The sequence below is a fragment of the Tursiops truncatus genome, chromosome 2 (assembly GCF_011762595.2).
Source record: "Tursiops truncatus isolate mTurTru1 chromosome 2, mTurTru1.mat.Y, whole genome shotgun sequence".
Taxonomy (NCBI): Eukaryota; Metazoa; Chordata; class Mammalia; order Artiodactyla; family Delphinidae; genus Tursiops; species Tursiops truncatus.
The window spans coordinates 93,422,109-93,435,799 of NC_047035.1; the positions used below are offsets into that span (position 1 = coordinate 93,422,109).

The 13,691-nt window shown below is 45.6% G+C and overlaps 1 long non-coding RNA gene across 1 annotated transcript in view; it reads left to right on the plus strand.

The window, feature by feature from the left end:
- The window catches only part of LOC141278015 (uncharacterized), a 220,635-nt gene that overhangs the window by 135,006 nt on the left and 71,938 nt on the right, over positions 1 to 13,691 (plus strand). The gene's annotated exons all lie outside the window — the stretch shown is intronic.

The window sequence follows — 13,691 nt, forward strand, 5'->3', positions numbered from 1 at the left end:
TTTCTTACCAAAATACATGAAAATGAAGCTCATTCCAGAGGTGGAGTCATTCTGTGACTTCATCAGCACCTGGTTTAGGCAATCTTTTCCTCTGGAGGCCAAATCAATTTTTTTTTTTTTTTTAAAAAAAAGCAATCCCTCACCCCCTTCCTGTTCAAAATTACTTCCCCCAAAGAGTAAGGTTTTCCAGTAAGAAGGAAAACTTCTAACTTCTCACTCTCTTCATCCATTCTTCTTCTGACTTTTTGACCATCTTTATGACCATAACCTTAAACTCTTTATCATGTAGGTTGCTTATCTCCACTTCACTTAGTTCTTCTTTTGGGGTTTTATCTTATTCCTTCATTTGGAACATATTTCTCTGGTGCCTCATTTTGCCTAATTCACCATTTTTATTCCTATATGTTTGGTAGGTTGGTTTTGTTTTCAATCTTGGAAAAGTGGCCTTATGAGCAAATGTCCTATGGGGCCCATCAGTGCACTCCCCTCTGGTCACCCAAGCAATAAGCTTTAGTGGTGCCCTCTGTGTGAACTGCGTGGGTCTGTCTGTTGTGGCAGGCTGACTACTGTAGGCGTGGTGGTTGGTGTAGCTGCACCTGTGTCAGGTGGGTTGCCAGGCCCTGCCTTGGGCATAGGCTGCCCCCTGTAGGTGGGCAGGGCTGTGTCATGAAATGATTGGCTACAGAGCCCTGGGAAAGGGGGTCCTTGGGCTAATGCTGGTCTAGTGGTGGGCAAAGCTTCGTCTCGGGGTGGCCAGCAGTAGGTTCAGGGCTTCCAGAGTTGGATCAGCCTGTTGATGGGGGGGGCCATGGCTTAGGGGTATCTGGGCCTGGTGTATGCCCACTGGTGGGCAGGGCCAATTCCTGACTTGTGTGGCCGTGGGCTCTGGGCTGACCCAGAGCTAGTGATAGCCCACTGGTGAGTGCACCAGACCCCGACACAACTGGCTGTAGTGCCATGGTTTTCCCAGGGCTATTGTCTACCCAGTGAGGGTGAGGACAGTCCCAGGCCTAGGGGTGACTCACTGGTGGGTGGCTCTGTGTCTGGCTTCAAGGTCCTGAGTTTCTGTTGTAGATGTTAGCTGGCTGGTGGGCAGTGGCAGGGCTGAGGAGGGGCCTCAGGGCTAGTGCTGACCCTCTGGTGGGCAGAGCTGGGTCCCAGGGTCTCTGGCTGCAGTGCCCTGGGTTTCAGGAGTGGGCGTCAACCTGAGGGTGGTTGGGACCAGTGCTGAGGCCTACCTATGGTTGGTGAGGCTGGATTTAGGGCTAATGTAGGCCTTCTGGTGTGTGGGCCTGGGTCTGATGGCTAGTGTCAGGGTCCTGGGGCTTTACTGGCCTATTGGTGGGTAGGGCCAGTCCTGGAGCTACTGGGTACGCAGGGTGTCCTTCGGCAGCAGGCCTGTTGGTGAGTGGGGCAGTATCCCTGCCCAGCTAATTGCCTGGACTGGGGCTTCTCGGGACTGAGGCAGACTCGCAAGTGGACAAGGGCAAGTCACTGCACTGTACTAATAATCTAGACAGAGAATTCCACAATGGTGATTACCAGCACCAGTGTTCTCTTAGTGGGATGTGCTCTCATTAGTGACTGCTGCCAGTATCTAAGTTCTTAGGCTGAGTTTCAGTTGCCTCTTGCCTCTCTGGGAGGCTCTCTAAGATCAACATGTGAGTTTGACCCAGGCTTCTTTCAGATTACTTCTTCTGCCCTTGGACTTAGAGCATGTGAAATTTTATATGCACCTTTTAGGACTGGATTTTCTATTCTCCACAGACCTCTGGCTCTCCCAGAAGTAGCGCTACTGGCCTTAAAGCCAAATGTTCTGCAGGATAGAGAGCCCAGAAATAAAGTGCGTTGACCGTGCACTTGTGGCCAATTAATCTACAACAAAGGAAGCAAGAAAATACAATTGAGAAGAGACAGTCTCTTCCAAAAGTGGTGCTGGGAAAACTGGACAGCACAGTAAAACTGGACAGCTACATGTGAAAGAATGAAATTAGAACATTCTCTAACACCATATACAAAAATAAACTAAAAATGGATTAAAGACCTAAATGTAAGATCGGATACTGTAAAACTCCTATAGGGAAACATAGGCAGAACACTCTTTGACATAAATTGCAGCAATATCGTTTTGGATCTGTCTCCTAGAGTAATGAAAATACAAACAAAAATAAACAAATGGAACCTAACTTAACTTAAAAGCTTTTGCACAGGAAAGGAAATGATAAACAAAGCAAAAAGCCCACTTAAGGAATGGGAAAAAATATTTGCAAACGATGTGACCCAGAAGGGATTCATTTCCATAATATACAAACAGCTCATGCAGCTCAATATAAAAAAACAAACAAACAACCCAATCAAAAAAATGGGCAGAAGATCTAAATAGACATTTCTCCAGAGAAGACGTACAGATGGCCAACAGGCACATGAAAAGATGCTCAATATCACTAATTATTAGAGAAATGCAAATCAAAACTATAGTAAGGTATCACTGCACATGGGTCAGAATAGCCATCATGAAAAAGTCTACAAATAATAAATGCTGAAGAGGTTGTGGGGAAAAAGGAACCCTCCTACACCACTGTTGGGAGTGTAAATTGGTGCAGCCACTATGGAAAACAGTATGGAGGTTCCTTAAAAAACTAAAAATAGAGCTAACATATGATCCAGCAATCCCACTTCTGGGCATATGTCCAGAGAAAACTGTAATTCGGAAAGATACATGTACCCCAATGTTCATAGCAGCACTATTTATTACAATAACCAAGACATGGAAGCATCCTAAGTGTCCGTTGACAGATGAATGGATAAAGAAGATGTGGCATATGGAATATACTACATGGAATATACCAATGGAATCTTACTCAGCTGTAAAAAAAAAAAAAAGAAAGAGAAATAATGTCATTTGCAGCAACATGGATGGACCTAGAAATTAACATACTAAGTGAAGTTAGTATCAAAGACAAATATCATATGATATTGCTTTCATATGTGGAATCTAAGAAAAAGATACAAATGAACTTAATTACAAAACAGGAACAGACTGACAGACATAGAAAACAAGCTTATGGTTACCAAAGCGCCTAGGTTGGGGGAGGGATCAATCCCAAAGGGGAGTTTGGGATTAAAATATATACACTACTATATATAAAATAGATAGCCAACAAGGACCTACTGTATAGCCCAGGGAACTATACTCAATATCATGTAATAACCGCTAATGGAAAAGAATCTAAGAAAGTATATACATATAAATCAACTATATTTCAATAAAAACTAAAGAAAAAAATAAATAAGTTTGATTTTAGCCATTACAAAAACACAGAAGTTCTGGGGGGTGCTCATCTTCTTGGTGTAGAACATCCAGCTGGGGAGCCCAATGTGGGGTTCATACGCCTGACTCATTGGGGAAGACATCTGCAGTCATAATTATCCTCTCATTAGTGAGTTGGCCACCCGGGGTGTAGGGATCTTAACCATGTCTCCCGTCCCTCCTACCTGTCTCGTTGTGGATCCTTCTTTATATCTTTAGTTGTAGAAGATCCTTTCTGCTAGTCTTCAGACCTTTCTCATCAGTAGTTGCTCTGTAAATAGTTGTAATTTTGGTGTGACCCTGGGAGGAAAGGAGTTCAGGATCTTCTTGGCCACACCCTCCTTCCTATGAGATTGAAGGAATGTGTGAGGATTCTGTAGGCATTCCTTTTGTTAATTTCAGTGTGGGCTCTGTGGCTGGCAGCCCTAAGCAGCCTGAGGGCCACTGGGAAGAAGGTAAGAATGTGCAGGATGGGGGAGAATTTGGGGGCTGGTTGGGCCAGGCTTGGTCTTGGAAGCAGAGATGATTGGGCGCCAGGAAGAAAGGGGTGCAGGCCAGCCACAGGCAGGAGGGAAGAAGGAACAGGGGCCCAGGGTTGGCTAGGGAAGAGGAGGGGAGGAAGGTCCCTCAGGGGAGCTGATTTGGGGAGCAGACTGAGGCCAAAATTATTCCAATGCCTAAGAATGAACAGAAGGTCTAGGAGAGTCCTACTGCTGTCATATGTTTCTGAAGTATGTTGTACTTAAATCCTCAAGTGCTTTTGTTCTTTTTAAAAATTTTAAATTGTGAAATATGCGTGCACACACACACACAGACTATTTTGCCAACCATGGACACCCCTCCTATTTGCCACATTGGCTTTAGAACCCCTGCCCGTCACTTTAGAGAACTAGAACTGTACAACTAAGTCCAAGCCCTCACCCCCTCTTTTCTCTGCAGAAGTGCCTATGCTCCAGAACTCAGTCCTCCATCCTCGTGTGCATGGTTTTTTGTTTTGTTTTGTTTTGTTTTTCTGCGGTACGCAGGCCTCGCACTGCTGTGGCCTCTCCCGTTGCGGAGCACAGGCTCTGGACGTGCAGGTTCAGCGGCCATGGCTCACGGGCCCAGCCGCTCCGCAGCACGTGGGATCTTCCCAGACTGGAGCACGAACCTGTGTTCCCTCCGTTGGCAGGCGGACTCTCAACCACTGTGCCACCAGGGAAGCCCGTGTGCATTGTTTTAAATGTGCTCCCATCCCCTGCAGGAACTCTGATGAGAGTGTCTGTAATCAGAGTCCATGGCACTGCAGAGAGAGCCAAGGCTGGATACACAGGTTCAGAGACAGGTGTTTCTGGGTAGGAGGGGTTGCTCAGGACATGGAAGCCTTGGGGAACTCCAAGTGTCTGAGGACATGCGGAAGCAAGGGATCTTGAGGGCTGGCACTTGGGAGACCAGGGCTGTGGAAAACCTGTAGGTGGTGGGTCTGCCAGGGTGGATTTCCCCAGTGAATTGCAGAGAGATTGTGGTGTAAACCCTCCCAGTGACCTCATGTGTGACCCCTTTCTGTGACCCATAGGCCATGGGAAACATGACAAAGATAATGAAATGCCCAGAAACCAGTGAAGGCTCTGCAGTGTGCATGTGCTGGTTGGTGTGTGTGGTGCAGGAGGTGGGGAAGGGTACAGTGGGCTTCTGCTTACTCCCCCAATGCTGCTCTCAGCACAGGAAGGGATGCATCTGGGCCTCTTGCCCTGCTTTTCTGTTTTTCTCAAACGCTGGGACTGAAATGTAGAGGGCAGAGACTTGCACATGTGTGGAATAATTAGTGACCCAATTATCTCATTTTATTGAACCAAAGACACTCACCAGCACTGTGTCAGGCACTGAGGAGTGTACAGAGGTGACCAATTTAAAGTTTCTTGCCCCAGGAGGTTCACAGTGTCTGGGGACAAAGGCCTGGGTCCCAGCCCCAGGGAGAGGCTGCCACGGGAGAGAGATCCAGGCCAGTGTGAAGGACCACAAATGTGTACGAGGTTCCTGCTGATGGGGTGAGAAGAGCTTCCCCAAGGAGAGGCGCTGAGGCAGGAGAAGACTTCTTTGGGTACAAAGGGGCTTTTAAGCTGAGAGTCAGCAGGAGTGAAGGCAGGAGGGGATGAAAGTTACATGGAGGAGGGCGCATGAGTGGTGAGCTGGAAAGGAGCAGCTTTGGTGACAGAAATGGCCAGTGGGCAATCCTTGGAGTCCCCCACCCATAGGGGCCCCTGTAGGCTTCTTCATGGCATTGTGTGGGGTGGAGACAGTTGCAGGCCTCAGCACCCTGAGTAACCAGGAGACCCCCCCTTAATGGGAACTCATGGATTTTACTACTTATTAACTTCCCCTGCTGGTGCACAGGGTCTTAGCAGCTATTTCAAGGTTCCCTCTTCCCTCAAAGATTTCTGGGCATTCTGGGTGTGTCTGATGTTATGCCAGGCCTTTGCTGATCCATAATGAGGATCCCTCTGCTTCTCCCTGTCGCTTCCCACTGAACCCTAGTTTGCCAGTGAGTCAGAACCCCAGTTGTATACATGGTTAAAGTCTTTTCTCATAAGGTCTTCAGGTCCATATCTTTCCGGAGATGCAACTAGATGCTGGGATGCTTCACCTCACACCACCCATGAAAGGTTTCCAATGTGGCCCCAGCTGGAACTCCTGATGCAGAGGAAGAGAGGGAGGGTGGGCAGGACACAACCTTGGTTGAGCACATACTATAATGGCAGGATCAGGGCCTCTTAGGCCATCTCATTGCATCCAATGTGTGGGGTACATTCTATGCTCATTTTTTAGATGGGGAAACTGAGACTTAGTATTTCCATGATAGCAAAACTTGTACAGCTGGAAAGCAGCAGAACTGTCCAGGTCTATCTGGCTCAGAAGCCGCTTTCATCACACCTTCTTGTCTTTCTTCTCCGCTTACCTCCCAATGTTGTAGAGAAGGAAGTACAGCTAGCAATATGGTCACACACAGTTTCTGAGCCAAGACTGGCATTTGGGGAGCTCTCTACCAGCAGACCTTTGTTCTTCTCCCAGCTCTCCACAGCCCTTCTCTGGGCCTCAGGTCTCTGATCTATAGAATGGAAGTGTTATTCTGCTCATCTCCATGGTCCTTTCAGCGGTGACAGGTCATGATTTGTGCTCTGTCTCCCCTCACCCTCATCAAGGATGGTCAGGAGACCCTCGAAAGATGCCAGTCATGTGGTGGAGTGCCATGCGCCATGCCTGAGCATCTGGACAGTGGAGAGACTTCCTGGGTGGACCTGGGCTGCTTCCCCAGAAAGAGGAGCCAACAGTGGTGGCTGGAGAATCTGGGGCAGATAAAGGGTTCTGCCTTCAGGTTTGGGGGGGCCTTATTTTATGTACAAATGAGCATATTTTCTTCTTTTTATCCTATACCTAGCCAACTTTACAGTAGGAAGTAAACAAGCAGGTAGACAAATCTATGGGATATAATTCTGATTGGCAAAGCAGGGTGTAGCTGTTTTCTAAGGAGACTTGGCTGCCAGTAACCAGCTGTGAGACCGTGGACAAGTCACTTCATTTCTCTGGGCCTCTGCTTCCTTTTTTGCTCAGGAGTTGCCTGGATTAGGTACTGGGTGGTCTGACATTCCTTGGCTTTGTGAATGAAATGGTAAATATGAGTAGCATCAGGGCCAGCTCCATGGGCGTGTGAAGTCACATGGAGTCCTGTACTTAGAAGAGCCCCATGCTTGGATTAATGTTCTGCTCTTACTGTCTTGATTTTAATACTTTTTTTTTTTGAGCAAAGGGCCTCAGATTTTAATTTTGCTCTGGGTCCCACAGATTGTGAAGCCGGTCCTGGCTGGCAGTGCCTGTCCTCTGTTCCAAGGGCCTGGAGCCCTCTACCAAGTTGTGAGGTGGGGATGTTTCCCCTGGCCCTTCATATGACCTTTCGAATCCTCTTCTGTCACCTGGGAGCTAAGGCCTCCTGCAGGCACGGGCTACTACTGTAGGGTCTACATCGTGTCCTTCTGCATGTGCCCATCTGTGGCTCCCCCCACCAGCACCCACACTTCTTCCTGCTCCTTTTAGTGACCCAGGCTCTGTGCTTTCCCATGGTAGGGGCTTAGTGAACATTTGTGGACTAAGTAGTTGTCTAAATGTGTGATTGATTAGCGCATGAGTGAAACAGCTCAGCAAATGTCCTGGTGGAAGGGGCCCTGGTCTAGGAATCAGTTCTGGGCTCTGCTCACAACACTCCCTGAGCCTCCTTTGCCTAAGTAGCAAGAGAGGGCCTTGGGGAGATAGTAGGAGCTCTTCACCAGCACTGCCACTCTGAGACAGGCCTTGCCGGCATCTCTACCATCATGTCACCAGGTCCAGCTGACACAGACACCTGTCCAGAAGAAAGTCACCTCAACTGACCAAATGACGAGAGGTCGTACATGTTCTCCTCCAGTAGACCTCTGGGGACCCCACACGCCATATAGGAGCAGGATGTAATGCGGTGTTGAGGAGAGAGATTAGGGAGGAGATAGAGGTGGTGTAGAGATGAGAGTGATTTCCTAAATTCCGTTTTGAAGTCAGTTTTCAAAAGCAGAGACTTGGAAAATACCCCTCTCCCCACAAAGAAACGCCAGATTGTGAGAGACAGGAAATGTCCATCCAGAATTCCATTTTTCAAAGACAGTATCTGGAAGGTATTAGCCTGGTCTCCTGCTCTCAGGGACTGGAAGCTAAGTGGATGTTCTTTAGGCATCAAGCAGCTGGGCAGACACAATTTTGACTCCTTACTTACATAGAGTTTTGTCAGTGAAAACAGTTAATCGATAGTCGATCTAAGAAAGAGATGGAAAATTTTATTCGAGCCAATAATCCTGAGGATAATAACCCAGTAGACAGTCGCTCCAAGAACTCTGAGAACTGTTTCAAAGAGGTACAGGGAGAGGTCAGTGTACTTGGGATTTTGGCAAAAGTGTACATGAAAGGAAGCAGTCATCTCAGTAGAAGATTGCTACTATTCATGAGGAAGAAACAGTTAATGGCTTCAGTGCTTTTCTAACTATGGGAAGATATAAGAAACTGGGTTCATAAAAATTTTCTGTTGAAAATATCCAACTATCTAAAGTCTTGTTCTGCCAGTTTTCCCTTAGCATAGGGTGCCTCACCCTGATCCTCACCCTGAATTCCTTTCAGGGTACATTGCATGTCAGTGATGGCAGTGGCTAATAATTTAATTCTTGTAGAACTGGATGGTGGGTAACATTCTTTATTTTACAGTCCCTTCCGTTTATTTAGGTTTTAATTTCAACCAAGGTTTGGAGGCATTTCATGACCAATTTGTCCCAAGGGACTAGGAATGTTTATGCCCATGTCAGGTGGGGATTTCATTGATAGGCCACTTATTACTGGACTAGGCCCTGTTAACAGTAGCCAAAAGCCTCTGGACTGCCTGTCTTACTAGTCCATTATGGTCCAGGAAATGGTTCTGTCTTGTTGCTTCTTCTCATATCTGGAGTTACACTATTAAAATCACTGATCTTATAGGACTGTATATTTGGTCAATAGATTCAAGTCATCTAATCATCAGTAATTGTATCTGAGGCTCAGTCACACATTTGGTAATGCAAGAAATAATCATCTTCTAAAAGAGGCAGAGTACAAGCAATATAGCTAATAATATTAATAGGGTCACAAGTAAGTATTTAAGCTAAGAACTTCTGTTAGGTATGGCCCAGTGTCTCCCCAGGTCATCTGACCAGTGTGATCATCAACTGCTATCTTTAAGGGAAATGATATAATGTTAGTGTACATAAAAATTACCAAGATATCCACAGGTAAAAAGTGAGTAGTGGGTCATTGTGACACCTTACAGTGTTGAGGAAAGAATGTTATCTTCTAAGGAATTACCTGGTTGACGTCAGAAGAAGAAAAAGTGATCTTTATGGTTAAGCAGGTATTTTTGCCATTGGGGAGGTCTGGTTAATGCATAATGCAGATGTACAGTGAACACTGCAGAGGAGAAAAGGGGCCAAAGGGCAGAGAAAAAGCTTTATGTTGAAATTTATCTAGTCTTGCCTTAAAATGTGAATTTTTATTCACCAACATCAATCAATTTACTGTTGAGGTTTAAAGTGAACTCAGAAAGCAGTTACCAGCAAAATCATCTCTACTTACAGAAATCTTGCTTTAATATACCAACCATATCTCCTCACAGGAGGGCCTTGGTCCTTGCTCACTCCAGGGGAAGCTCTCAATTCCTTTCCTTTCCTTTGCTTGTGAAAAAGCTCTTTAACCTCCCAACAGCCATCTCCCCTGACATCTGAAGGAAAAGAGGTTTGTTTCCTAGTGAGTTTGGTCTGAGAAGGGGCTGCACTGGGAAAGCAGAACTGTTTCTGTGTTCCCTCTGAGTTAAGTTTATGGACATTTGAAAGTCTAGGCTAAAATATCGTAAGAAGAAGTTGACTGTGTACCAAGAGATCCCCAGAAGGGCATTACCATGGTGGATTGACTGTCATCCAAGTTTTAGGCTCTGCCTTGTGGGCTTCCACATATATCTTCCCCACTCTCTCAGCACCCGTCAGTCCACTCAGGCTGATGGAATTTTCAAGTGGTGGACTCCAAGCCTGAATATGATAATTGAAAATAAGAAAGTGTAACTGCCAGATGGACCACGCATCCAGGCACTTTCTGTCTGCAGGTACACAGAAGGGCAGATGAGAATCACACTGCTTCTTGATGAGCATGAGAAATGGGAAAGAGGATTTAGTTATAGGATGTGGGTTCATCTAATGGCACCAGATGCAGTAGCCCTACACATCCAGCTCCCCAGGAGAGAAATGTTTTTCCAGGTAGAACACAACTTATAAGGCCCTGACAAGGCCCCTTCTTCCAGCACGTGCATGAGTGAGCACTGCCAGCAACTACCTTACCTGGTTTCCATGGCTGACCAACTTCCTTCAGATTGATACAGTCTTTCTGAAACTATGTTAGTACTATCTGCTCTTGTTTGAATGGGAACAAGGCTGCCTAGGGTATCTGTTGTGGATCAGGTTCTCTGGAGAGTAGACTCTGAGACAGAGATTTGTGTGCATTGGGAGTGCTCTTGGGATGAACACCTATGGTGGAGTGAAGGAAGCAGGATTAGGAAGAGGGAGCTGAGCTGCCATGCAGAGTGACAAGGTCAGCCAGTCCCATGGGAGGCCCTGGAGCTGGAGTGGTCCCTTAGAGTTGTTCTGTATCAAGGTAAGGGACCCAGGCTTTGTTCCTTGCATCCATCACTGGATGTGGGTTATCACTAGATGTGAGTTATGGGAAGGGGTCATGGCTTTGGGTGAGTTCACTCTCTTCAAATGAGAGCAAGTCCTAGAGGAAAATTAATCTGAGCCATAAGATGCCAACACTCCTGCAGCTAGGGCAATAGGTGCCTCAGTTCTACAACTTATACTCCTTCATTCCACACTGTGACTTGTGAATATGAGCCCTGATCCCAGAGCCTGATTCACAGTGACTGTTGAGCCCCGTACAAGCCCAGCCATGTCCATGCAGCGGCATGTGAGATGAGAGTCAGAAGTGGCTGCATGGGATTTCATTCATTTGAAACCTTATTATTAGTTGTTACGGCCTCAGGCATCCTCAGGGATGATAAATCCACATGGCGGAGGGAACATATGGCCATCACATCCAGTGGTGTGGTTGGAATCTGGGTCATTACCACACTAACCATACACCTCCTCTCCCACCATGCTGAGGGACTACTATCCCTGAGCCCTCCGTTCATTCTTCTGTGTTTTTCCACCTGCAGCTCCCTGTGCCTGGGATGCTCTCTGCCTAAACTTAGCCCACCTCTAGCTGATAAACTTCTTCAGGGTCATCTTTCAGGCCAGCTCTTTCCATTGCCTAGCAGAGTTTCTCATGCCCTCTCTGAGACCCCAGAGCACCAGTTAGTCCTGCTTCAGGCTTCTCTCTCCATAATTGTGGGTCTGCTGGTCTTTCTTCTGCTGAGCTCCTTAAGGCCAGGGACTGGATCTCACCCCATATGTATCTCTGAGCACAGAGCCATACGGACTCGGTGCATGAGCTGAATGGATGAAGGAAGGAACTTGAAAGCTTTGAGTCAGGAATGAAGGAGAGCAGTCAGGCTGAAGAGAAGGCATGGTGGATTGAACTAGAAAGAGTTCATGTCAGGAAGCCCAGCAGGGAAGCTCCTCATCGTTCTTGACCTGAGCTGCACAGTTTCACCTGAAACATTCTGTCAGTACACCCTTTCCCGTGTCCACAGGTGCTACCGCCCTCATTTCTCTACCCTGTGCCCAGTGCTATGGCTGAATATATCAGCAGTAGTGCCCAGTCAAAATGTGTTTAATAAGTGAGAGAATTCAGAATTCAGGGATAAAAGCCAGGATTGGGATCTAGCTGGAGGAGAAAGGTTTAATTTATTTTGAAAGCAAAAATGATAGGCTTGGATGACAGGCTGTAGTAGCTGGAAAACAAGGAGGGCACGTGTCACAGGCGAAGGCAGGTTGGAAGGTGGAAGAATCAAGTAAATCAGGTTTGAACAGAGTACGGTCAGCTCATAGGGTCCGTACACTGAGTACGGATATTTAGGGCAACAAAGCAGCACTCTAGTTAGGAGAAAATGTGGAAATCATATTGCAGAGCAGAAGAGAAGCATGGCACATAGATCAGGTGAGAGCTCCTGTTCTATTTGTGTTGCTTTACCTTAAATACTGCAAGCAATTTTTCAAGATCTTTCAAATACCATGTGCTTCTATTCAGAAATGACGACTATGGGTTTCCTGCTCAGACTACCCTGGCCTCTCAGTGGCTGTCACTTGGAACCTTCCTTTGCTGTTTCCCATTTAGAAATGTTCACTAAGTGTCCACAGAGGCTCACTTGCCTCCCTGCAGAGCACCTGCTTTTTGATAAGCTACAAAATCAGCCTCACCATATTCTAGCTCCATAAAAATAGATTTCTCTTTGTAAAACACCACACAAAACTTCATTATATAAAACAGTTGAAAATTTACCAAAGATATATATATATATATATATATATATATATATATATATATATATATATATATATGGAGTGGAAAAAGCATTCAGAATAAACATACAAACAAATGTAGCAACTGTTTTTTTCTCTAACCAGGCACTGTCCTGCCTGACTTCCTGAGAAGCTCATCCCTCCAGGGGTTCTAGCTGGCTCTCTTTCTGAGTTCTGTCCATCTGCCTCAGCTTCTGTTCCAGGATTTTGTGGAGTTTATTTCTACCTTTTCTGAGGTTTGAAAGAAACTGCACTGTTTTCCTCTTTCTTCCTACATAGATTTTCACACAAAACACAAGGATGAAAGCCTTGTGGTAGGGGTGACTTCTTGAACCAGTTGAAGACCTAGAAGTTTGTGTAAGCTGCCTGAACAGAATCATTGATTTTGTGGAGCTGTGGTGAGCCATCAAACTGCACTGGTCTCATATTTCTTGTAAAATGAGGATTATCATAACATCTCCCTCATGAAGATGTTTTAAGATTGGATAAGAAGAGGACACAGGGCTTCCCTGGTGGCGCAGTGGTTGAGAGTCCGCCTGCTGATGCAGGGGACACGGGTTTGTGCCCCGGTCCGGGAAGATCCCACATGCCGTGGAGCGGTTGGGTCCGTGAGCCATGGCCGCTGAGCCTGCGCGTTCAGAGCCTGTGCTCTGCAACGGGAGAGGCCACAGCAGTGAGAGGCCCGCGTACAGCAAAAAAAAAAAAAAAAAAGAAGAGGACACAAAATGGTCTTTTGTTTTTGTATGTAGACCTAGATTCATTTTCTACTAAGTGTGTTGGTGATTTGTATAGAAAGAAATTAAATTCTCTTCCTTCTGTTAAGTGATATAAATTTATGAATTTATATCATTAGGGAATTTATGAACTCTTTTAACTATTTATAAACATTTAACCATAAAGATGCAGCAATCAGTTAGAAGACAGGATGGAAGAAAAGAATTCACTTGCAATAGTGACAAAACAGGTAAAATACCTCCCTGAATAAATGTAATCATATAAATGGATATACACCAAAAACACATTTAAAACGCTAAATTAGGCACACCAAAAAAGGAGGTTACAGAAGAAGCCTTGAGCATCAAAAAGGTCTGCTATGTTTGAGATTCTGTATATTTGAGAAGACTTTCATACTGATATATCCATATCAAAAGATGTAAAGTCTCCCTAAATTAATCAAAACTTTATTACTTTCATGACAAAATTCACATTTTTATGCATATAAATTGAATCTAAGGTCACATGAAAAAGAAACATATTCTTGGAGAGAAAAATTGTAGAAAACTGTAAATGAAAAGGTACTGGTCATACCAAATATTATGTTATAAATCTATAATAATTAAAACAACATGGTAAAA